Source organism: Symphalangus syndactylus, chromosome 22 (assembly GCF_028878055.3).
Source record: "Symphalangus syndactylus isolate Jambi chromosome 22, NHGRI_mSymSyn1-v2.1_pri, whole genome shotgun sequence".
Lineage (NCBI taxonomy): Eukaryota > Metazoa > Chordata > Mammalia > Primates > Hylobatidae > Symphalangus > Symphalangus syndactylus.
The window spans coordinates 70,606,424-70,634,135 of record NC_072444.2 but is presented as its reverse complement, the minus strand read 5'-3'; the positions used below and the strand labels follow the sequence as shown (position 1 = coordinate 70,634,135).

The window sequence follows — 27,712 nt, the reverse complement described above, 5'->3', positions numbered from 1 at the left end:
CTGCTTGTTGCGTTATGTTTGAAGATATTTTCCCGATTGCCTCCCTGTCACTTCCTTTGTCTTCCCTAGCTATGTAGTTCTAGAAGAGAATCCTTCCTAAAGCATAATTCTGATAATGCTCAAAACTAATTTTAAATTGCTCCCTTGTCCCTAGACAGCGACAGCTTCCATGATCCAATCCAAATCTTCTAGTTGTTTTTTTTCACTCCCCTTACCACGCCACCTTGTAACCATATCCTCTCCACTTCTAATATTAGACCAATGAATCATCTCAATATACCTTTTTACCTCACCTTGCAACCATTCTTCAAGCTCTTTTCTTTAGAAGAAATGTTCTTTCTTCTCTCTGCTCAATCAATCCTACTTATACGTCAAGATTCATATCAAGGTAAAACTTCCAGATTCCATGACAGTAATCTTTCTCTCTCCCAACCTCACCAAAATTCAACATTTTGTATTGTACTTTTTGCATTCTTAAATAATAAGTTATTTGCATTTCCTAAATTATGTAGCACAATGTCTTGTTCTTGAAAGGTACTTAGTGTTTGTTGAATTATATCTATATCAGAAGATGGGGCTTGTTTGGGCCCTAGCTTCATAAACAGTAAGAATCTGACATTGCATATTAAGAATTATCCACTGTCACATTCTTCCTAAATACCTAAGTTCTCGGTGGCAGACAGTATTTCTCAAAAGTGGCCACAGCAATATTTTCAGTCCAACATGCTTTTCTAGTACCTTGCCACTCCTCTTCAAAAAGTCGAGTCTATTTCCCCTCCCTTTGGAAATGAGCGGGGCTTTGCAGTTGACACAACAATAGAATGCCGCGCAAGTTATGCCACATGACTTCCAAGGATAGACCCTCAAGGGCAATCTGGCCTTTCCCTTTCTTCCTCTCTCCAGGATACTCATCCTTGGAATTCAAATTCGCACACACCGAGAGACTCCCGTACAGAGAAGAATATGAGCCCCCTAACTGACAGCCAGCGTGGACCATCCATCAGCAATGTGACTGAGGGAGTGAGCCTTGAGATGACTCTTCCAGCACCGAGTCTCCCAGTTTTCCTGCTAAGGCTTCAGACATCATGCAGTAGAGAGAAACAGCCATTCGTACCCTGCCCTGTATAATTTCGGACTGAGAGTATAAGTGGTTGTCTTAGACCACATGTTTTAGGGTAATTTACTATGCAGCCATAGTGACTGGAACATACTTCCAAGTAAATCTAGCAGAAAATAAAATAATATTTTTATTTTCTACTCATATGTAAGAGATGAGTCTTTTCTCTCATAAAGAAATAGTTTCTATAATGTTATGGTAGGGGAAAGGGGCAAGATAACCCAAACACACTGAAGGGAGCTCCAAGTACAGGGAAGAACATATACATATTATAGCCACAGGTTTTTTTTTTTCAAACTCATCTATTATTTTGAGTATGATAATACTATGTCTGTGTATGATAGAAAAATTTAAACTTTGTCAACCTCTGGGAGAATGTTCAGGTAAATTGAAGGTATTTCAGAAATTCAGACTAACAAATGCATGGCTAATTATAGGCATACATTTCAAGGGAAAGATTTTCAGGTGAATACAAATTTGTTTTATTTTATTTTATTAAATTATTACTTGATTATTAAAAATTTGTTGTTTGCGTAAATAAAAATAGTTACTGTACAATTTGAAGGTTAGCCTTTTTTTGTGGTATTATCTTTCATACAGATCCCTGGAGGATGTTTACTCTGAGGAAATGCTGATCTTTTAAAGATCTGCCACAGAATTCTTCTAGCCTACTTTCTGATCAGCTCCCTTTGTATTACGAGTCTATGAAATGACAAATCACAATTATTTCCTGGTTGATTTCTTCTGGATAACAGTCCTCTTAGCTCCCTTCTCATTCCCAGTAGTTAGTGACCTCTCTTTTCTTTTACTGTTGATGTCACTAGTATTCAACTGACATCTGTCAAAACTTTTGGTATTCTTTATTATTATTAAAATGCTTTTAAAATGGATGAATAAAATCATAAAGTTGTCAATTTTATAATTAATTTCTGGATGAGCTTATGAGAATGATTGTGGCTTTATAGTATCAGGTGTGAAAGCATTCAAAATTAGTCAAAAGATTTTTTCCTTTATTTCTTAAATAAAATTATGAATTAAAAAAACAACAAAAACAGCATAATGATCTAGATATTATTATTATTATTGCTACATGTTGAAAAAAACTTCATTTATACATTTTTCAAGATGTGTATCTATTTTCTAGTATGTTTTATTTTAACAAATCCTGTTTTAAATAAAGTGAAGTTAGTACTTAAGAGATTGCAAATTTGAATTAATTATAAAATCATAAATCAGATGTTAATTTTGTTAATTCCAAACATATTTAAATATTAACAATAAAAATGTAACAAAATATTTATTGAGCACTTACTATATGTCAGACACTGATAGGTACTGTTCAAGAGTTAGTTTATCAGATTCAGATATTAATGCATTTAATCTACACAATTACTTTGGATAGATACTTTAAATTTCCTTTTTTTTTACAGATGAGGAAAAAGACTTACAGGGACTATGTATGTATAGAAATGCATTCGTTTTCAACATATGTCTATGTGTGCTCTTTGTAAGTATATATGCATACACAAATACAGGCACACACACACACAAATTAATATAGCTATATCAAGTTTTCTGAAGGAAAGACACAACATATTTAACTAGCATATTTTCTTCTTTGTTTTTACAGTGGCTATAATCCAGTTTCTGTCTAATAATTGTCTTCCCTGAAATGCCCATTTTTCTCCAGAAATGGCCTTTGAATGGAATGTTCTAGCTGAGGGGCTCTCTGTTGTAACGGTTCCCGCAGCCATCAGTACATTAGCTCCAACTGCTGCGGTAGCCATTGCCATTTATGTTTCTCCCAGGAGAATTCCGATGAAAAAAGGAAACTGTTAGTGCTAAGTGTGTGCCAGGTTTGGATATAATCTCTAAACACATTCTAGCTGAGCCTAGAATGAGAATATTTTCTTTTATTTTTCAATGGGCAAAAATACTATCTTATAGAGTACAAAATGTGAGTGCATTACAATAAAAACAGTAGTACAGTAAAAATAGACACTCTTATGAGGACAGAAAAGATTTTATTTGGAACAATAGCTTTAAAAGCAGACTCCTGCTTCTCGTTTAAGTATTGGGAAGTCAAAGGGACAAAATTCCGATTTAGTTACTGAACCCTCACTTTTTCCAGACTGTTCTTCCCTTAAAACAGGTAACAACAGTGATTGTAATTTCAACTAAGGAGTTTGGCACTAATTCAAAATGAGGATTTTAATAAATTTCAATGTTATCCTAACATCTCCTCTCTTCTCCTGAAACCATATATGTGAAGGTATGTGTACATTCACCTACATATTTCTTTGCCTGTTTTTATCTTTTAACGTTTTATTATTCTACACTTCGGTTTTGCTGAAAGTTATGTTCTAAGTCATAAGAGGGGGGTTTCATGTAAATCCATAGCCGAGAAGACTGGGAATCATGAAAGTCTTTGGAAATTAAACCCTTTATCTTCAAAATGTGATGTTATTGCTTCTGAATGGGAGAGTTAAAGGCTGAAACCTGCTGCTAAACGACCTTGCTCAATATGTTTGTAGGTGCAGCTCAAAGAGAATCCAACGGATTCCTTCTTGTTTCTGTGCAAGTAGATGACGCCTCACAGTCAATATGGTAAAGTCTGACATACTCCACAGAGAGGGGAGGGTAGAATGTTAGTTTGAGCACAACTGGAAAAGGTGTAATTAGAGACTGAAACCATAATAATAGAATAAATATAAAACTTAAAAAATAAAAGTAAAATAAAGCAAGAAACTGTGAGTAAAAATCCACGTAAAAGATCAAAACTAAATGTAAACCGTCCTAATAATGCCACAGCCTCCTGGAGTTTTAAATCAGAAATATTATAGCAGAATAAACCCGAATATAAATGACTTAAATAACCTTTCCAGAATCCCACTAAACCATTCATCCATACTTCAATTTATTCACTTATTTATGTAATTGGTAAACCAAGTACAGTATTGTGGCCTTCTGACCATGTGAGATACCAGAAGTTAGACTCATTTTTAAATCACAAAGGTACTATTAAAAGCAATATTGAAAATTTTAATGAGATGGGATAATGCAAAGAGGCAGTCTTGGTAAATGATTAAGTGACTGTTACGTTTTTATTAGGTTTACTGCTTCTGGTATATATATTATTAGGGTGGTGTGTAAAAGTGATATGACAGAAATTGTTTTTTCATAGATAATTCCACCACTTTACTTCTGAACAAGATTAAAACACTATTTTGTTTTACAACTCTTACCAATCCCTCATACATTTTTCTTTTGTTCTCTACTTCTCTTTCTTCTCAAGATTCCAAACCTAATAGAGTTTACAAATGTGTGTTCATGGCTGGGAAGTAAAATGAAATTTGATAGTTGTTGAAGGACAGTATTGAACTAGTTCAATGACTTGCATTTTTTAACATAATCCTAGGTATTGAGTATATAGTTGTGGCAAATGGATAGGCTTGATGACCCGAATACATTACCTATTCCTTTATCCATACCCTTTGCTCTGTATCTTTGCAATTCCTATTAAAAGGGTTGGTGTCTATTTGCCTATCACATCAACTGCACATAGACATGTGATTTGCTTTAGTCAAAAGAATGTTAGCAGGCTTCATACAAGCAAAGGCCTAAAAAATTGTTTGTATTGTACATTTTTACTTACTCCCTTGGAAGCCTGCCCTATCAGATCAAGCCTGAAGTAGCATATGGAGGATGAGAGACCAGGCAGGACAGTGTCAACTTATCCATGCCAACAACCCCCTAGATCACCCAGCCCCTATACTGCAAAACAGCTAATCACAGATACATGTGGGAGTCCAGAAGGTCCCAGTGAAGCCCAGCAGAGATAAGCAGAATCCCCAACCTACTAATACATATGTAAGAAAAAACAAGTCATTGTTATATAAAACAGTTAACATTTATATAAAAATGTGAGATGTTTGTTAAGCAGCAATAGATAACTAACACAACATCTCAAAGATTTATACTCTTCATCTTTAAAAGTAACATCATTCGGAATGTCAAGGGGGAATAGGTTTTGGTTTGTGCCAGATACCATATTAAGAACATTATTAATATTAACATTATCATCCTTACAATCCTATACAGTAATAGTAAAATCAACACATTTACATTAGTAAACTGAGACACAGAAAGGATAAGTGATTCGTCCAATAATATATATTAGGTAGGGCTTGACTTTTCAACCCACACTATTGAGCTCCAGAATATGGGATTTTTAGCTACTGAGCCATATTACATAAGACTACCACTCTTCTGGTAAAGCATTGCCTTTTGCAGGGATAGTTTCGGGCTGTTGCTTCTTTTGTTCATTGGAATTTTCTTCCATGTGATCACTTTTCTAGTCTAATGTTTTTGTATAATCCATTGAGATACGTTCATGGACTGTTTCTTCAGATCTCAAAAAGCCTAACAAATATATAAATATAATTTCAAAAGACTAGTCAGAATTTTAAACGAACACAGTCCACACTTCTGCTCTAGTATCCTATGAATATGACTTTAAATAGAATTTCAAAAGACTAGTCAGAATTTTAAATGAACACAGTCCACACTTCTTCTCTAGTATCCTTTGAATATGACTTCTTATATGTTAAATATAAATGTTCAATTATTTCTTAAATAGGAAGGCTATTTAATCTAATCAACATTCTTTCCCTCCGCTCTTCATTTTTTTGTTATTTGTTTAATCAGTTTTGAGAACAAAGGTAAGGCAAGTATTGTATTATATGCTAGGCAAGAATTTTTCACTGGACAGAACTCACAGGCCACTCACAGTAAATCTGGAGAAACACCCATGTGGGAATCAAACAGGAAATCCTAACACCTGATGACTCCACCTGTTCTCCTGACTCACTCCAGGCACAGCTGAGGTGATTAACAAGGTATCATGTCTACTTCCTGTGTGGAATCTATTTCATAGCTCCAGGGATTGCCGCTCTTCCTGGATGATTATTTCCCAATGTTTTTAGGAAGACATTTACTTAAACCTGTGATATCGCTAGGGAAACGTAAGAAAATATTAAAAATGACTGGGAGAAGGGAGGAGAGAAAGTCTGTATTTTAAAATACAAAATGAACGAGCTTTGTATTTTGGGAAGAGACCAGTTGTATGTGAAGAGCTGAGTTCGACCTTCAGAGTCAAATGATGGTTGACCACTCCCTCCTACTCACCCAAGTGTGAAATATGAGAGCAGAGGGACCCTTATTGAATTTAAAGGGCAATAAATGTAGACCAAATAAAAAGAAATATTTTCTCACACAGCATATAGTTAACCTGCAGCATTTCTGGCTCCAAGGATCATTTACTTAAATAATCTGCACAGACAGAATTAAGTAATTTTATGACTACTAATAACATCTTCAGTGCTACAAAGTGAATATGGTGAAGGTAAATCAACTCACATTCTTCAGACATAAGTTAATTGTCCATAGAAGATAAGAATAATTTTCTTTCCAAGTGGAAATAACGCTGGACCACCCAATAACCCCCCACTGACTTCCTTATACGTAATAGGAGAGGAATTTAGACTAATCATTTCTCCAATTGTGAACACCCCCCCATACAATATTGATGCCAAAACCATTAATGGTTGAATCTATCTTGGCATCTCTATTATATTTTATACACAAGTAAAGGTTTATAGCAGGAAGATCTATAAAAGTGGGGGAATAAATTAGAGAAATTAAAGATAGATATGAATAGTTTCAATTATACAATTGAAAAAAACAGTAGTGTTTCATTGGCTACCCAAAATTTGTTATATTTCCTGACAGACAGCTTTAGTTATTGAAATACTAGAAGATTTTTGGAGGAAAATCTGGGGGTAGATTGCCATAATAAAATGCCACAGACTAGGTGCCTTAAACTACAGATAGGTATTTTCTCACATTTCTGAACTGTTGAAGTTTGAGATCAGGGTGGCAGCATATTTGGGCTCTGGTGATGGCCGTCTTCCTGACTTGCAGACAGCCACCTTTTCCTTGTGTCCTCCCACGGTGTGCAAAAAGAGAGGAAAAGAGCCAGCTCTCTGATGTCTCTTCTTAAAGGTCATTAATCCCAACATCAGGTTCCCACCCTCATGACCCTCATCTAAACCTAATTAGCCCCCATCTCCAGTACCATCCCATTGGTGGTCATGTCTTAAACGTATGAGTTTTTCAGGTTGGCGGGGGGGTGGGGTGGTACACATTTCCATCTATAGCACTAAATAGTCACTAAATCCACAATCTAATCAATAAATAAGGAAATTCTCATGACAACCAACTTGTATATCCAAACTCCAAATACAAACCAGGTAATATTCTTATCAGTAGAGGCACCAAGGGAAAAAAAAAAATCCTTCCTTCATCCTTCATCTTAAATTGTGTTTTTAGTTTGTTCATGGAGGTACATAGTACATATACAAATAAGTGATCCTAATGCAATATTTTACATAATATAAAGAGAGGGTGTAACTAATGCTTTGGAATCACAGAGAGAAAAGATGGTAGAGGGAAAAGTAATGAGAAAGAGCTTGTCAACTAGAAACAAGTATTCAAGAAGAGTTGCAGAGTCAACTGCCATTACATAACCAGGCAGAGGGAAAGAATATGTCACATTCTTGACAGACATGACCAGTAGTACAATCTGGCTGAAACAGATCATGAATGACAGAGAACTGATGTTATTTATCTGAAAAGGTAGCTGGAGATCAAATGTGAGACCAATTGCATCTGTAGAACATAAAAACATACATTTCTAAAGTAGGAGATCAGCAGTAGAAAGGTTAGTAAAAGAGAAAATGTATTCGACAATTTTTCTCATATTTTCTACAAATAGCAAGAAATGCCTTGCAAAGTGACAGCTCAGTAATGTTCCCTTCTCCAGAATTTTAGAATGGCATTGACAATAGGAGAATCTGAGGCAGCTAGACAAACCCAGAGCATCTACACAAAAAGCTAAATGTGTGATGGAGACACAGCTACCAGCTCTTGAGCGAAAGAAACTGAGAGATGGATTATAGTTCTTCATATAGGTATTGAAAATTAAGAGAGCTGTAAATAAATTATCCTAGGGGAGAGTTGACCATATTGCATCACATTGAACTGATTTAGGCAACTGAAATTTCCTTGTGATTCACTTTCATACTCTCTTCACAGTACTAGTAAACTAGACCTTGGACACATACTGGATTTAGTTACTTGTCAAAACACATGCGTGACAGAGTATTCTTGATTGATTTGAAGGTTCATTACAAGATCCTGTCAGAGGGAAGAAAAATGTGGAAAGGTATTATATAGTTCAAGTAAATAAGTAAAAATTAATTAAAATTATGAGTTGCCAGAAAAAATCAAATATTACAGATTTGTGTTGTGCATTGTTTCATATAACTATTGTTATTTTTATTGAGGAAATAATCTATAATTTTTCTCTTTGCTGAGATGACTTTGGTTTTAATTATAAACAGCATTTAACATAATTCCTAATTAATTTTGTTTTACATGGGTTTCTCTATATACAGCATAAAGCTAAAAGTTGAGTGGCACTAAGGTATTCCCATTCTTGAATTGGGGTACATTTATATCTTTGGAGACTTGGGATTTGGAATTCTATTATTTTAAAGGAATAAAAGCTTTTAAATTATGAGAACATCAAAATGAGGTCAGATGGGCAACTGCAAAGAAGAGAGTTATAACATTTCATCACACTCTTTAGCTCTGTTTATTCTGCTCATCATTTTTCAATCTGTGATTTATATCTTTGTTATTATTAAATTTAAAAAAGTTTAAAAAAACTTTAAAAAGTTTAAATAAAACTTTGGCCATTTGGCCTAGAAATTATATACATGTTTTCTCCTATGTTAAATGAGCACCATCTACATCCTTAACTTATCCACTGTTAAAGTTTTCTGTGGGAAACACATTAACCAATTTACTCTAGATTACCTCTTTGTATAATTTTGTAAAGTCTTTACTTTCCTCATATTTAGCTTTATCAAATAAATTAAGTTCTTCAAGCTTTTATATTTTTCCTATAACTCAACAGCATAATCCTAGAAGACTAAAATTTAAAGTGTCTTAAAATATCATACAAAACAAACAAAAATATGAGTCTTATTTATGAAGCAGAATCTACATTCTCATAGAATATATTTTATGAATAATCTTATTTAAAGTGTTTTGAAGTGACCCAATCCTAATCATACTTATGCTAATTGCTATATGCTTAGAATATACTGACCATAAACACAATTTAAAGGTGCTTACAGGAAACTCACTAGTTACTCCTTTTAAGCATCAGAATAGAGTTTACGGTTACTCACAATCATTCTTTTTTGATTGCCTGCTTATTTTTTTCCTATTAAAATTGTGGATGCTATCAAAGAATACAATAAGGTTATGTAATGGAATTTAAACACACTTTATTGCAACAATATAAGTTCCATGTACAGTTATAAGCAATATGGCTGTGCTTAATAATCTTACATTGCAAGCATAACTGTGGTATCAAATTAGTAATTTTCACAAAATACTTGCATTAGAAATTGGTATGATACAATATATTTCAATTCTCAGTTGCACAGAAAGATAACAATTTGTTTAATAGGAGAACTGGGGATACAGTTCATACTCTTAGATCTGATTGTCCTGTTTATACAAAGCTCAAATTCCTAGTCATAGAATTTTAGAGCTTGAAGAGACCTTAGAGATCATATAGTTCAACAACTTTATTTTATAGAAAAGAAAGTAGAGGTTAAGGGAAGTTCTTTGACTTAATGTAACATAGAAAGTTGGTGAAGAAGCTAGAATGGAAACCACTTCTTAACTTTCTTAGGACTGCAAAATGAAGTTGGGGCGAAAGGCTTAGACTTGAAAATCTTATGCACAAAACTGATATTAAAGCCATTGGGTTGGACTGAGCCACTGAGGAATTGAACAGGAGGTGCACGTCAACCTGTAGTTGTTGAGCAGAAGAGAGAAAACCAGCAAAGAAGGCTGCAAAAAAGTAGCTGGTAAAATGTCAAGAGAGTGTGGGATGATGGAGCCCATCGAAAGAAATAAGGGCTGGTTCCGTATCAAATGCTGCTGAAAGATCAAGTAACCAATGCCAGCTTAAATGACCATCTGGTTTAGCAGCATAGAAATCACTAGTTTCCCTGGCAAATGAGGTTTGAAGTCTGATTGGGGTCGATAAAGGTGAGAAAGTATAAAAAGTGACTGAAGGCATTAAGCTCAGGATGCTTTACTATGGTGACAGTAGCTGCTGGGAAACTAGACATTAAAAGACATCTTCATTAAGCTACTTCTTCAAGTTTGTACTTCCGGTAACAAAAACCAGCAGCGTTTAAATTGCTGTGAGAAAATGGTTTCTGATTTCTTACATGGGACACATGCACAGTGCTTTGTTTTGGACAACATTATTAATTAACCACTCATCCTAAAATAAAATGTGTGCTCAATGTGTTAAATGCTGTGGAATCCCTGAAGGTAAGGGACAAAACTCTTGTCATTCTCCATTGTGTCTTAACCTGGGACTTAGCTAAACCCTAAGAAAACAATTCAGGCTTCTCCCAGCAAAACCTCACTAAGACACTCTGTGTCTAAAGCAGCAGTCCACCTTAAAGACTTGTTTCTTTTAGCAGAGAGCTCATCAATATCTGCACAGCCTCACAGGCAGCTAGGAGGCCCGTCCATTAATGAAATGTTAATGACTGAATTAGACCTGTAATAACTGAAGTAGGATGCACTGCTGTGAGTCCATTAGCATCAGCAAACCCCGCTGAGGAACAAGTAAACACAGCACACAATGAGAAAACTTTCAGGCCGAGGAGTTAGAAGTGTACAGGTGTTTTCACATGGAAAATGACATTTCCCTGAAATAGGATTAGTTTATTTAGGAAAGCTAATCCCATTCACCATATTTCTTCAGGGGAAAATAAAGAACACAAGATGGATTATGTGCTTATTCAAGATTGTTTTGATTTTTAAAATTCTAATATTGCACAACTGTTTCCTCAAAACTTTTTAGGATCACTTGCCTTTATCATCAGGTGACAAACATGCCAAACAACTGTGCTTTTCCTTTTTTCTTGCCTTGTTCTTTTTCTGGCTTGTTTATATTTTTGTTATATTTCCCTCTCTTAAGCTTTCCTTGCTTATTGAAAAGCAAGATTTTTGTGAAAAGCAAGAAAAGACTGTGAACCCTACAATCTTCCCTATATACCTATCCATTTCCAAAAAGAAGAAAATTATTGGGAGATTTAGGACACTTTTTGAGTCTTGATTAATATAAGATGATTGTGGAATTCATTTCTGAGATGTAAATATAAATCATATGGCATCTAAAGCAAAAGCTGTTATGTATTAGCATCTAGTTCAATTCTATAATATACTGCCCTTGTAATAAGCTTGAAGATTTACCATTTTTATTTAAACATATATTGTAATTCAATAATACTTGAATTGTAGCAACTTGATGTAAGGCAAAAATAATTGCCATCTCAAGTTATTACAAAAGACAGAATAGCTAAGGCTAATTCTATTAGATTTCTTTATTACATCTACTATGGGTCTTACTGCCCCATTTTCATATTTGGATCTCTAACCACAGCTGAAAATAACATATATTGTTTTGAGAATTGGACCTTAGTGTTTGCTTGGTGGATGTTTTAGAAATACATATAAAAAAGCTATAAAATCAGTATCATATTTTTTGTTAAATAAAATAGTATATATCAAATATAGTAGTTCAATAACAAGTGTTGCAGCTTATGCTTAACCTCAAACATCCTTCCAGCTCCGTAGTTCTATATTTATCAATAACCAGTCATGTGACACTAAACCAAATCCTTTAACCTTTCAGGGATATTTTAAAAAAATATTGGAAAAGGAAGATTTATAAAGGAAAACATGATAAACATTTAAACTTTACATTTATTTGAACTTCAAACTTAAATAATTATTCTTCCTGATACATTAAACTGTAAGAGGTGGAGATAAATCAAAGAGATAAGAGAAAATGAAAATTAAAGGTATGTTAGAAATCTAATCAGCTAACTGTCCCACAAAAAAGGAAAAGTCTTGTCAGTGGAACCCAAATTCACAGAAATAATGCAGTCTACGTGTGTAGAAACTAAATATTTTATCTAGAATTCGCAAATACGACAAATCATAAAACATATCTGTTTGAACAAACTGTGCTCTAATACAGCTCCTAAGAGATCAGATTTGAATGGGACAAATGAAAATACTGACATGTTTCTTTTCTGTCACGTAAATGTTGGTGTGCCATGCAAATCATTCACCCTTTGATTTATGTTTGGAGTGTTCTGGTTATCTTTGGATCTCAAAATACATACATACACTTTCACACACACATACTCACATTATCTTGCTTCTTGAAATCTTTGTCAGGTTTCTTATTTCAGTTTAACTTTGCTGTCCACATGCAAGAAGAGAAGTTCTGCACAGCATTTTGCAAATAGCAAGCATGACACTGAAGTTGAAATTCAGACCATGCAGTGAACTGGCCTATGAAGATGAGGTCAATGACAAATAGTAACACCTGACAAAAAGTATTATTCTGATTACAGTTAATGGAATGTGTTTCCTCATTCAGAGTGTCCAGAGCCTATAAACACTGCCTTACAATTTTAAATGGCTAAGAAAGAGAAATCCATCAAGCCCAAATGATGCACTGATAACCATGAATAGGTTACTTATGGATAAACTATTGGTGGTAGTTTCTGGAACAGTCAAAGATCAAGTAGGGTACATATTGGTAGTATAAACACCATATGAATTACTGCAAACTAACATGCTCATAAAATCAATCTCAAGAATATTAGTGAATTTAAAGCCAATTTAGAATAGTAAGCTATTAGCTTTGAACTGAATCTCAGTATATAAGATTGGATTTCCCCCCACTTTTTTTTTTTTTTGGTTTGGACAACTAATAATTTCAGAATCAAATACCAAAAGGCTTTTGTAATAGCAAATGTCTTCCCCTCAAAGTTATTTTTTTCTTTTATCTTTAGGTATTAGTTATTCTGTAGAATAATGAACAAGGTATCCTTAGACTTTTCTTTAGCACAAAATTTCAAGCAAAAAGTTTAAATGTATCATTATTTTTCAATAAGGACAAACTTCCATTAGCAATACATATGCAATCATACTTTATTTCAATAAATCGGATTGAGATTATAAAGAAATATAGCAAATGTTGCATGCCCTAACGGCTCCTATAATTCTAAAAATATTTAGAATATAATAGAATATACAAGTACCTTATTAGTATATAATGATAATGTATGGCTTGCCCGGCTGTGAAAAATAGCAAACTTTCCAAAAGTAAGATTGGATCAAGGTTCGGCTAACTTTACCCCCAAGAAATGGAAAAGCCCCAGAATATCACGTAATTTAGTAGAAATTCCAGGGCCCGTGAAACACAGCTGTCACTGCCCCTTACTTGCAACGGTATTGGTCATTCTTCAGGCTACTACGTGAATATCCATTGGCCCTTTCTGTAAAAAAATTATAATGCAGAAATTAAAAATTTTATTTGTAATCCGGAAATCCCGGCAATGGTACTCCCTCATTGTTCCTCTGTGTTACTAACACTCATAGAAAATCCCTCTGATACACTAAATTGCAGATAGAGAATAAGAATTTCTAGTTAGGCCAGCGCCGTGGCTCATGCCTGTAATCTCAGCACTTTGGGAGGCCAAAGCGGGTGAAGTTGGGAGTTCGAGACCAGCCTGACCAACATGGAGAAATCTCGTCTCTACTAAAAATACAAACTTAGCCAGGCGTGGTGGCACATGCCTTTAATCCCAGCTACTTGGGAGGTTGAGGCAGGAGAATTGCTTAAACCCAGGAGGCGGAGGTTGTGGTGAGCTGAGATAGTGCCATTGCACTCCAGCCTAGGCAACAAGAGTGAAACTCCATCTTAAAAAAAAAAAAAAAAGAATTTCTAGTTAATCAAATAGCTATTGTATTCATTCATTTCTTCGTACATTCTCTTTTATAAAATTATGTTAAATATCTATCATATATAAGGGAGTTTGTTTGTTTATTTATTTATTTATTTATTTATTTGAGACAGAGTCTCACCCTGTCGCCCAGGCTGGAGTGCAATGGTGCGATCTCGGCTCTGCAACCTCCGCCTCCTGGGTTCAAATGATTCTCCTGCCTCAGCCCCCTGAGTAATCTCCTGAGTAACAGGGATTACAGGTGTGCGTCACTGCGCCCAGCCAATTTTTGTATTTTTAGTAGAGATGGGGTTTCACCCTGTTGGCCAGGCTGGTCTGGAACTCCTGACCTCGTGATCCACCTGCCTCCACCTTCCAAATTGCTGGGATTACAGGCGTGAGCCACTGTGCTGGCCAAGGTAGTTTATTTTTTGTGCTGTTTGTTCACTGCTCTCAAACATTTCAGAGTGCAGGAGAAGGTGTTTCATTCATTTATTCATTCATTTATCCATTCAGTCTATTTTTTGAACCCCTACCATATTCCAAGCACTGTTATAAATATAGAGAAAGAGATATGAAGAAAACTGTCAGGATCCCTACTTTTACAGAGCTTACGTGCTCATCATGGAGGGAGTAAAAATAAAATGTCAACAAATAAAACAAATTTAATGTCAGATTGATAGGAATCAAGAAGGAAACTAGAACACAGTGAGATGATAAAAGTGGCTGTGGTGCTGTTTTAGATAAGGTGGTCTGAGAAGGCCATTTAGAGAGGATGTTTAAGGAGAGATCTGAACAATGTATTACGGAAGAGTTTCAAAGCATAGAGCCAGACAAGTGCCGGGGCCCGAGGAGGGAGTGGACCTGTATTTCTGAAAGAGCAAGTAGACTAGTGTGGCTGAAGAGGAATGAGGGTAGGTGGGGAGACTATAAAGAACCAAGGCAGGAAGGACATGCTAAAGATTTGGGGACTTTATTCAAAGTGAGATTAGAGGATATGAGCTAGTATCATATCTTAATTCCAGCTATTTAAAAATAAATTTATGCGGAGATTGAAGAGAAGAATGGCAGAAGCTCTGACTTCACTGAGAGAGTAGAGTCGCTGTTGGCAGCGACTTGGAGAGGGTCAGGAACTTTGTAACCAAAAGATAACTATGGACACATTGGGCTAGTGGTAAATACAAAATCTTTATAATCCAGGAGTCATTATATATACTTCCTAAGATGGTATATAATAATACAACCTATGCATGCATCCTGACTGTGGATTATTACTAGTTATGACATAACTTGAGACAGATAATCAAACTTCAAAATGCAGATAGATCACTTGATTGGGAAAGGAAAAAGAAAAGTAGGTCCAAGGCAGACTTGATAGGAAAAATATGTCAAGAAAGAAAAAATAAATAGGTCAAAAGGACTTGGCAGAGGATAGAAAAGTGGGGAAGCTAGTCACTATGTCAGATTTTTAGCTGTATACCTGCCTTTTCCCGGGAATGGTCTTCTGCTTTCCCTCTCTGAATTGTTATCTCAAAAAACTCCTTCGTTTTTTCAGAAGGATGGAAATTATTCTGTCTCTGGTTAACATTTGTTTTGTAGAGGTTCATACTTATTTGCCGTTCTACAGTAGCCTGCCTACTTTAACAAGTACTTTCCAATTGCTCTATTATTTCTCAGAGTCACATTTTGCTTCTAATTAGTTTTTATTTTGTAAATGCCTCCCATCTCCCATTGATTTCTTGAGCTTTCTGGTTTATCCTTTGTGAAGGAAAGAGAAAAGATTATATATATATATATATAAAAATTTTTTTCTCCAGATTAATTCTACTCAGCTGAACTTGTCAGTGATGAATGTAACTGTGTTTTAAAGCAGAATTCCAAGTATTCAGGCATGGCAACAAATCAACTGATTACCCAAGATATGACTACCAAACTATTAGATACACTGGTTATAGTCCTCCTGGTTAAATATTTCAAAAACACTCAATTGAGAGGTCAATCAATACGGTTGTGCAAATCCAAAGGCGAGTTCTTGAGTGAAATAGACACAGATAGTCTCTACATCTCACTCTATGATATCTTCTATCTAGAAATATTGTTTCTTATTCTTTTTCCTTCTTGCAAATTTGAGTTCAAAAGGGCCTAATGACTATTGCTTTCTCCCTTATCTGTGTTAACATTCACAGCTTTGTAATGCAATCTGAATGTAAACCCAATTGGCCCTAGTAAAAGCGAAGTCATGAAACTAGTGCATCTATAGAGAATAAAATAGCAATAGGTTTCTAATGACAAATGCAAGGCAAATTTCTCTCCCTTGGGTCAATTTCAGCAAAATGGGTGGGCATAGCACATTCCCTTCCATTTGAAGAAAGACAGGGCAAAGCAGAGAAGACCAAGAGGTGATTTTGCACTTTTTTGACTAGATGGCTACAAATTGAATGTGAACTATAATCTTAGTACAGGAAGCTCAATGATTCTTTGTTTATCTTGCAGCTTTGGAAAATGGAGACATATTCTGAAGAAGGAAGAATAAAAAAGTAACAGAAAAAAATATGTTCTTTGCAAACTGGACTATTCTTGCTTATACATCTCTATAAATACCGTGATTAATTACAAGCTGTAAGGACAGGAGAAAGAAAATAATTGTTGAGTTCTTACTTTGTACTGTGCTCATTATATAGACAATTTCATTCTGTCTTTACAAATTCCTCCATATTAATCTCTATTTTGAGATTAAAAAATAAAAAGAAAACTGAGGCTTAGCAAGGTAATCAGCTGAGTTTTGAACTACATGGCTCTAAAGACTGTCTTGTTCACTAGGCCACTGAACATGGGGCTTTGTACAAGTAGGTCTGAGGTGCGACCATATTTTTAATAAGCTTTACAGATGATTCCTCTAACCAATTGAGTTTTTTTTTTTTTTTTTTTCAATCACAGCAACAGGCTGTGCTGCCTCTCAGAGAATCAGTAGCTGATATCAGGATGCTGAAAGCAAACAAAAAGCCCAGTGGTAAAGACAATGCATCCTGCACACCGTGCAATTAGTAAGTTACTTTCCTGAATTGTCAGAAATATGGCTTCGACTTTTCAGGGCCAAGACAGTGCATGAATATGAAATTGCAAAGGGAAAAATATAAATAAGAGCATCTTGTGATGTTGACACAGGGCTATAAAGGAATGTAACTTAGAAGGTCACAGCACACACAATAGACATTGAAGTTTCCAAATGAAAATAACTCCTTGACTAAGAGAGAAAAAGACAAAGAAAAGAAAGTGAGGAGATGAATAGTAGTGAAAGACATTGAATTCCTCTACCTTCATTCCAGTGTGAGTGACTCCTAAAAGATGGGAAATGAAAGGATCCAAATGACACCAAACCAAAGAAATGGAGCTGAAACTTTCACGGAAAAGAGATATCAATTAGCCTGGGGTGTGGCTGACTTTTAATGTATTTAGTAGGGCTCCTGAGATTGCTGGGATGCTGAGCATAGAAGCAAATGGAGCTCCGAGGCCATCATGCTCTTTCAAGTAAATAAATAAAGCTTAAGGGGTTGGAAGGGTGGTGAATAGACTATGCATCTTAAGCTAGGGAAGCTTGACTGTTCCTTTGCCATTGTACCTCAAGGATGGTTGCATAATAATTTTTTTATCTAAATTTTGTTAGACCTCTGGAGAGAGGATACTTTTGCTGTGTTTCTGTTATTGGAAAGGGGTCTCGATCCAGACCCCAAGAGAGAATTCTTGGGTTTCACACAATAAAGAATTTGAGGTGAATCCATAAAGTGAAAGCAAGTCTATTGAAAAGGTAAAGGAATAGGCCGGGGCGCGGCGGCTCACTTCTGTAATCCCAGCCCTTTGGAAGGCCGAGGCAGGCAGATCATGAGGTCAGGAGATCAAGACCATCCCGGCTAACATGGTGAAATCCCGTTAATGTTAAAAATACAAAAAATTAGCTGGGTGTGGTGGCATGCGCTATGGTCCCAGCTACTCGGGAGGCTGAGGCAGGAGAATCACTTGAAACTGGGAAGTGGAGATTGCAGTGAACCAAGATTGCACCACTGCACTCCAGCCTGGGAGATAGAGCAAAACTTTGTCTCAAAAAAAAAAAAAAAAAAAACAAAGTAAAGGAATAAAAGAATAAAAGAATGGCTATTCCATAGGCAGAGCAGGAGGGCTGCTAGTTGTCCATTTTTTTATGGTTATTTCTTGACTATATGCTAAATAAGGGGTGTATTATTCATGAGTTTTCCAGGAAATGGGTGGACACTGTCATGGCACTGAGAAGAGTGTCACTTAGCATGCTAATGCATTATAATTAGCATATAATGAGCAGTCAGCACAACCAGAGGTCACTCTCCTTGCCCTCTTGGTTTTGGTGGGTTTTGGCCAGCTTCTTCACTGCAACCTGTTTTATCAGCAAGGTCTTTATGACCTGTATCTTCTGCCGACCTCTTATCTCATTCTGTGACTTAGAATGCCTAACTTACTGGGAATGCAGCCCAGCAGGTCTCAGCCTTACTTTACCCACCCCCTATTCAAGATGGAGTTACTCTGGTTCAAACACCTCTGACATTTCTGTTATTTCTGAGAATATTCATAAAAGGAAACAATCTCAGTCCTCTCTTTACAAGATCCCACTTAACTTTTTAATAAACTGCCCTTCAGTTTCTCTCTTTCTCTCTCTCTCTGTCTCTTTTTTTCTCAAGACAGAGTCTCACTCTGTCACCCAGGCTGGAGTCAGTGGCATGACCACGACTCACTGCAGCCTTGACCTCCCAGGCTCGAGTGATCCTCCCACCTCAGCCTCCTGATGAGTAGCTGGGACTACAAGTGAAGGCCACCATGCCCAGCTAAATTTATTATTTATTATTTTATTATTTTTTGTATGGATAAAGTCTTGCTATGTTGCCCAGGCTGGTCTCAAACTCCTTGGCTCAAGCAATTCTCCCACCTCAGCCTCCCAAAGTGTTGTAATTACAGGTGTGAGACACTGCTCCTGGCCCATGAGTTTCTCTTAAGGCGGAGAGGACACCCCCACAGAATCTGATTGTAAAGGCTTCCATAGCTCCAGGTCAATTGGGCAGGAGCAGACAGGGAAAGATAGCACTAAAGACATGGCCATGATAACATCTATGACAGCAGTTCTTAACCTTGTCTATAATTACAATCTCCTGGGATTTTATTATTATTATTATTTGCTAGTGCCCAAGCAACATCCCAGACTAATTAATTCAAAATCTTTGAGGGTGGCCCTCAAGCATCAGTACTTTTTAAAGCTCCCAAAATAATTCTAATAAGCAGCTAGTACTGAAAACCACCAGTGACAGACTTAGCTTGTTTCTCTCAGCATTTGAATATTTTATCCCATAATGTAGAAAATGGAACTTAATGAAAATTATACCTGTAAAGACATATTAAGTAGTTATGTATTTGCTTTGAAAACCAGAATGTATGCATACACATCATTATCTTACTTCAAAATCAAAATATATTTCCAGTGTCACAATTCAAAAATGTTAAAAGATCTTCCGTGTTATCTAAAAAGAAATGCATTGACATTCAAGAACTTAACTGATCATATGCATATGATCTTGGTTCCTGGGCAAGCCATGACCTTGATTAGTCCTGCAATATCATCCATTACAAAGGTAGCTATTAAGCAACTGGCACCTAAATATAAAGCTTCTCCTATTAAGGTGATACAGTATAATGTAATGTAAAATAAAAATAATAAATTTAAAAATATTTTCAGTACCACTAGTTCAGTCCCAAATCCCAGATCGACGATTGCCCTAATTTCATAACGTCACAAGGGGAGATATATTTTCCACTGTGATCTTTTCAAGCACCTGGTCCGTCGGAAAACTAAAATTTTATCTCTCCCTCCTCTTCTTCTCCCCTCTCTTGTTTTGTTTGGTTTGGTGTTTAAGATGAATGACTATTGTGAGGGGGCTGGTAAAAACATAACGTAGAATTAATAGATTCAATCCTGTCCCACAGAAACCAGCTCATTAGGTACTTCAAGCTCCTTGATGTTCAAATTTATTATCCTCAATGTAAGGGAAGTATTAAATTTAGAACATCGAGGTTTTTTGGCATGACATACATTGTAGAGAAAAGAAACCTGGATTAGAGACCAGAAGACAGAGTAAGCAAATTCAGCTTGAGAATTAACAAATTATACTATTTTGTGCAAATCACTTAACCAACCTCTCTGACATTAATTCTTTCGTCTGTTAACTAAAAGACTTGGACAACACCGAAGGACTTAGTCCCTTATAACTTGAACTTCTTGTGGCATATTTTAGATCTGTGACCTGTGGAAATAATTTCATTTTGAGCAATGATGACAATTCATTTAATTTGTTATAAATCAAATGTGGGGTAAATAAACAAGTTATATAGAGTTCCCAGAAGAGACTAAAAAAAAAAAAAAAAAAAACAAACTTCTTTCCTGTAACTATATTTTTTTATAATTGCAGGTTACACAGACTTACATATTGTTTCAGCTACAAAGCTTTGCCTAACACTGATTCAGAACGTCCAGGTTATGCTAAATATGTAAGATTTATAAAATGACATTATATGTAGATATAAATAAAATTCTGGTGTGTTTTTTTGGACACAATACTGTCACTGCAAACAAATAAAAAGAAAAAGGAAAAAAGATGCATCCAAAGTCAAGTAAAACCTCAAATACCAAAAGCTGCATAAATCAAAGCTTAAAATCTGACTGGTAACAGCAGGACCAGATCCATGTGTATAAACTGATGGAGGTGTGGTTTCCAAAGCCACTCAATCCGCTTGTATACACAACGCTTGAATTTATTGAGTTTTGCTGTAGTGACCATTTGCTTCTATGGCTCAAGTTTTGTTTTCTTGAGGGTTTCCCAATCTGTCTCCCTCTTGAGAAAACCACATGAGATTTGTTCTTTTTATCTAAGCCATTTGCATTCCTCTTAGCGTTTCTCCTTTTAAGGTAAAATGAATGTTAATTCATGTTAGTGCCAATGATATTTGGCATATTCTGATTTTAAGGAATGAGATTCTTTCCATCTAGCTCTTGTGGGATAGTGATTGCTACATATTTGAAAGACAGAATAATCAGGTTTAAAAGCTCATTGAAAGGTCATTTAAACCATATCCCTGACTACATGCACCTGGCCTCTGGGACAAAGAAGTGAGCTTCATAAGGTTGTCTCCCATTTATTTCATTGATACAATTGATCAGAATGAGTCATTTTAATAGGATGATGCTATCTACTTATTCATGGCACCTAAGACGTGGTCACAGATACTGGACCACAGAGAAGGACAGGCCTTGGTCGGAGGCAAACAAAACATACTCTCCATTGATGTCTGTCACCTTGACTCCTATTGTACACATGGGGTTTATACTGACAAACAATGCCCATTTTCTGATACACACATTTTTCTCAGAGAAAATCTGTGCACCTTGTGAATGTTAAACTGATGGTGCACATCACTTGGTTGTTCAGAAGAATCAGCTTCATATACTCTGTTTAGGCTCCAGGTCACAGTCCTTGGAAGGGCCGCTACTTGCAGCTATCAGATAAAAATGACAATCTTTCCTACACAGTACTTTAAAGAACATATGCTGAAATATTTGATTGATTTTTTTTCTATGTTTCAGGCTATCCTTGTGAGGATTCTGCTATATTAGGCCTATCAGAATCCAGAAGCAAAAATAGTGCTGATTTTTACACATGCTTTCATCCGGATCTACAAGCAGAAAATCAAAGGCTGTGGATCCTTTTTTCTCTCATAATCTAATTCAACCCTTATCCAAACATTTGCATCAGAAGGGATCCTAAAGCCTCTAAATAAATAGCATATATGATAAAAGCATATATGAAAAGATGTAAAGTCTTATAGCCTGTCATTTATCAGACATCTTATTTGCATGATAAGAACAGCCACTAACACAGTAAAAATTCAAACTCTGGGCATCACAGATAAAAGTCAACTGATTTAGCTCTCATTCATATTTCAGAAATTTACTCAAATACTTTTGTACACATGGTTGTAGCCAAGAGTTGAAAAAATATGAGTACATGTACATTTATATAAGTAAATATTTATCTCAATGTATTTATAAAAACATATACCTACTTTTATCTATATTCACGTAAACTTACATAAATTATATATATATGAATGAAGAGATAAGAACAATCCAATGATTGTTATAATAATTTATATAATAAAATTATAAAATTATATATTGTCTGAGGTCAAAGGAGTTCGGCTCTGAGCAATTTTTTTTTTTTTTTTTAAACTCAAACCCTTTCCTCTCCGTGAGATTCTGTTTCTTATATATTTTCACACTTAACAATCTCTTATTCATCAAGGCTTGGTGAAATGATCATTTCTTTCACACAAGAGTTTGATGTTTACAAACAAGAATAAGCCTTCCTTCCTAAAAACTTCTATCAAACTTTGTCTTCTTTTTATATGACCTCCTGCTTTTGGTTTTTTATTTTATTTTTGCCCACATGTTTAGTTGTACAAAAATCTCCTTGAAAAAATACTACTACTACTAATAATCCTTACTATTACATTCTTTGTATTTTATACAATGCCTGACATAATCCCTTGAATAATGCAGATACTTAATGAATAGTTTTGAAGATGTGAAAAGAGGTATAACAGTTTTATACTTTGTTGCAGTGGGACAGGACTTTTCTTGCACTTCTTGACATTCCATTTCCAGTCTAAAACAGGGAAACTATTTTTTTTCTTAGGCTTTGTACCCTGCTTCAACCACAGGTTCTAAAATTAATTTAAAATACATCTCCTTTTGATTTTATTCCAAGCTTTATTCCCTATCTTGCTCAGTGTCCTGAGCTACTTTGGAAGTTGCCTGAGATTCTATGGGATTGGCAAAGGCAGCCGAATCTTCCTGCAGAACAGCACAGATATTTTTAAGAAATAAATCTATAGCCGTCGGCACTAGGTCAGGTATCAGATGACTGTCAACAGGCCACTTAGTGAAATCATAACTAGGATTTCCACTTAGTTAACACTAAAACAAACAAACAAAACCCCAACCTGCAGTACCCAGAATACATATCCAGTTAAAAGCACAAGTGGCTGCCTTTGTTCCTCACAGAAATTTTCTCTATGATCAATAAAGTCAGCCAGGTTCACTGAGTGTGTTGCTGTCAGACTCTCGAAAACAAAGGTTTATTTTATTTTTGTGACAACTTAGGTTAAAGAAGTACAACATTAACAGAGATCCACCCCATTACAATATAAGAAATGTTAGCTATAACACATACTCATCTCAGCCACTTGAGATTTTGGTCCTGACCTATGATAGTCTTCACTTGAATTTTTGCTGAAACCCCCATTACTTAGAAATTGTTAGGATATGTCAAATAGAATAAATAAAAATATAATCTGATAAAAAAATTGATACATTTGACTAAACAAAAATTTTGGAAATTTTCAACTCATAAAATAAGTTACAAGGCAAATGATATACTGGGATGAAATATTTGCTTTATATGTAATTGCCAGACTCATACAGCCATTTTATATAAAGAACTACTACAGACCAACAAAAAATTTAATTTGTGTAATACCAATAGGAATCCACTGAAAAATATTACAATCAGACAAGGCACAGGTGAAAAGTAACTCGTTTCAGTAATAAACAAATAAATTGAACATTTTTAAAAGCTGGGTTTTTTTTGACAAACTTCAGATTAACAATATTTTAAAGTTTGAAAATATCCAGAGTTGATGTAATTGTAGTTGCTTTCATATATTGTCACTTGGAGAACAAGTGATTACAACTCTTTTGGAGAGAAACTTGACAATAAATCCTAAAACTGAATCTCTACATATCCTTTGACCCAGCATTGCTACTTCCAGGAATTTATTCTATAACAATGCCTCCACAATATATGTATATGTAAAAGTTTATTGCATTTTTATGTGCAATATTACCAATTTGTAAATACCCGTGTCCATCAATGAGGCTGATTAAAGTAATTCATCATATATATACGATACATGAATATATGTAGACATATGAATTTCTTAAGCTTATCTTAAGAAATAAGCCAGATATATTGAATACACTGCTATGTGAAGAAAAGTGTATTGAAGAACAATATGAAAAGTATAGTCTCATTTCACATAAAAATTAGAAAATTATTAATGTATACAGAAAAAATAAAAATTGAAGGAATATGCATACATTTGTTGACAAAGGGTCTTTTCATGAGGTAGAATTATGGAAGACGTTTAACTTTTAGAATATATTTCTCTATTATTTGGATTTCACACACATTATATTATTTGTTTTATTCTGAAAACAAAATAAGCATTTGTTCAAAGTATTTAAGTAAAATCTATCTAACAAAGCACCATGACAGTCCATTTGGTCCAAATTATCAGGAAAATCTCCTTGAGAACCAACTTTACATGGATTTTAATGAATATCAGTAGTTTGATTCATACTTTCCAGGGCATTAATCTGTTGTAAAATACTCAGCATTACTATTAGGGATTAACAGAATGCTTACTCTTACAAAGTTTAACACTTAATAATCCCTTTTTTGAAATCAATATAAAGTTGTTTAGATATCTTCCTATAAAATTATTAAAGATAATTTTTCATATTGAGTGTAGAATGAAACTAGAAATGTGCTATGGCCCATAAGAAAAATGTCATATCTACAGAAAACAGTTTAAAATAATTATAAGAAAAAGAAAAGACTCAAGAAAAGGCCAGTGTTGCTCTTTTTTCAAATCTTTCATAATGGTTGCTCTTTTCTTTGTATTACTACATTTTAATTCCATTTTACTCTAAATATTAAAAAAATAGAAATTTAAACCCATAGGTGCTTTTAAAAAGTCAAATATAACTTTTGTTTCACTTTTCCTAAAATTGCATTGCCATGAGTAACCAATAAATCAGCTGTTGACTTTTAAATGAGCAGAAGTTATAATTGTTCTTCAGTAAGCATACATTTATTTTGTAATTAATATTCTCTTTGGAATTTGTGAATAATACAGCATTCTACCTTTTTATTTTTGCCAAGCATTAAATATAATAAAAGATGTTTTGACTGGTCTTTGCCTCAAAGAGATTTTTTAAGCTTAGAAAATACATTTAAAATATATATAAAATGCAATATAATACTCAGACTTTAATATTATTCCTAAAAGTAACAGAAATAATTTGATATTTTAATGGCAATAGATATAACCGACATTACAATGCTTTTACGGTCCATGGTGGAGGAATTAAAAAATACTTCCATATATTTAATTATTTGCAACCATGTTATAATTAGTGATTCTCATTTAACAAACAGTGTTCTTGAGACAGTACAAATATAAAGTGGAACACAATCTCTATTGGGTAGCATCAACCTTTACTCAGTCATTAAACAATGAGAAATATTGGGCTGTTTTTGTTAAGGATTAAGAAAATGCTTTTTGAAGCAGATAAACATTTGTCCTTGCTGGAAGCTCCTCCAGCAGTAATGCATCACTATGCCTGACCAGCCCTAGAAACCTTGGAAAGACAAAATATGTACATGTTGGTTGTTAGGCATATGTGATATGTTTTGCTTTGTCACCTGGCAACCAAAAGGTTTTTGAACTTAGCCAAAATCCAAACTTTCGAGACTCTTAAGCTGCTTAATTTTTATATTCATAAAACACAATCCATGGTATATTTTTGTTTGGAGAGCTAATTGCATAAGACTTCTTGAGTTGTGATAGATTTTGCTAAAAGATGTTTAACCTCATAGTTATCATGTCAACTTCAGTTCAGATCAGATTCCATGCTAGTTATTTAGACCTGCATGAATGACAAATACTAAAAGTCACATATATTTCATGTATTTATCATGTCTTGAAGGAGCCATGAAAAATGAACAGAGAAGCAGGGGATGAGTGTTCTAATCTTGCTTGGCTCTGTTGTTTAAAATAGTCTTGAGACTTCAGAAAATAATGCAATCCTTTTGATCCTATTTTCTTCATTGGTAAATTAAGGAGATGCACTTAAAAATTTCAAAGAGTTGTAAAAAAAATTGAGGTGTATGTTTTCTTTTTAAATGAGAGGAATATCAAAGATGTTCAGTCTAGAGACACATGAGTATACAGGCCTTTCATTCTTACCCATTTTTTTGTCAATCTTTGACCCACATTCCATCTCAAAACCCTCCAGCATGCTCTGATATGTACGAAGTACTTCTAGAATATAAATTCCACTGAACTTTTACAAAGTATTTATATATTCATGCTTACTGATCACCATCCCATTTTTTGTCAATCTTTGACCCACATTCCATCTCAAAACCCTCCAGCATGCTCTGATATGTACGAAGTACTTCTAGAATATAAATTCCACTGAACTTTTACAAAGTATTTCTATATTCATGCTTACTGATCACCATCAGAGATATTCAGTTATTTTTCTTTTCTTCTGTTTTTAAAAATTTGCTAACTCTTTCCCCTTGTTCCATTTGCAGTATGTTCCTGGGATAAATCATGGTACTTTCAATTTAACTTGGTTACCTGGATTTTCACAAACAATGCACCATCCTCAAAGATTGAATTAAACTGAGGAATCAATTGTAATTGGCAAAGGTTCCATAAGTACTATCTTGATAACATCCTCAAATAATGCCTCATATAAGGAAGGATAGTTTTGCTATTTTAAAGTCCAATTTAGTAGTGCTACATTGCTGACTGTGATGTTCAAAGATATGGGGCACATGAGTAAATATTTGTCACTGGAGACCATCAGCCCATGGCGAAATAGACACCGGAATGCTACATAATTTGTGTTTGTTCAGAGAAAAGACTACTCAGATTTTTATTATCCTAATGATTAAAAAATCGCTCTTGGTGCTTGTTACAGTAAGAGAAAAAATGTTCTTAAACGCTAAAACAATAGTAGCTTCTTTGGTGAGTGATGTGCCACTTAGTAATAATGCAGTGCATTTTGAACAGATCTGTAGTTTTTCAAAGACAAACATCAAATAGGAAGAAAAAGGTTATGTCACCTTCACCCTCACAGTACTGTCATTTATATGCTATCAGCTCATTAAATTCACATTAGGATACTCCATGGGACTTGAGTTGCTATTAGTGCACCTAAAATGGCATAACAAAATCTCAGTTCACTTTAAGAGAGATGGCATTGCGACATTTTGTATTTCATCACTGAATTATTACAGTCTCAGATGCATTCTGCTGTGATGGTAATGGAAGGAGGAGTACAAGAGAGGAAAGCTGTCCATTTGTTGTTCCCCAGAGAGAGGAAAAGCAAAGTTTGATTAAAAAAAAAAATTTAAGGAAGTGAAAGTAAAGCATTAACAATTTAACCCCTGTATCTAGGCTGAAAACACACAAGTAAAGGCAAATGTTACATTTTGAGATAGACTCTATAGGACTTGTTTATTTACTTAAATAAAATGACTATATCGACTACTCAGGAGCTTGTTCGCTTAGTTGTTTTATGTCCACAGTTGCATGACCATCTGGACTTCATATTACCTTTCAGAAGTACTCACCAGTAGCACATCACTGCCCTTTTCTATTATATTTTTAGCAGTTATATCCTTATGAAAAAAATATGGGT

General features: G+C 34.8%; 1 long non-coding RNA gene across 1 annotated transcript in view; it reads right to left on the bottom strand.

Annotated features, from left to right (window-relative positions):
- LOC134735567 (uncharacterized) overlaps positions 1-27,712 on the bottom strand; it is a 236,904-nt gene that overhangs the window by 206,645 nt on the left and 2,547 nt on the right. The gene's annotated exons all lie outside the window — the stretch shown is intronic.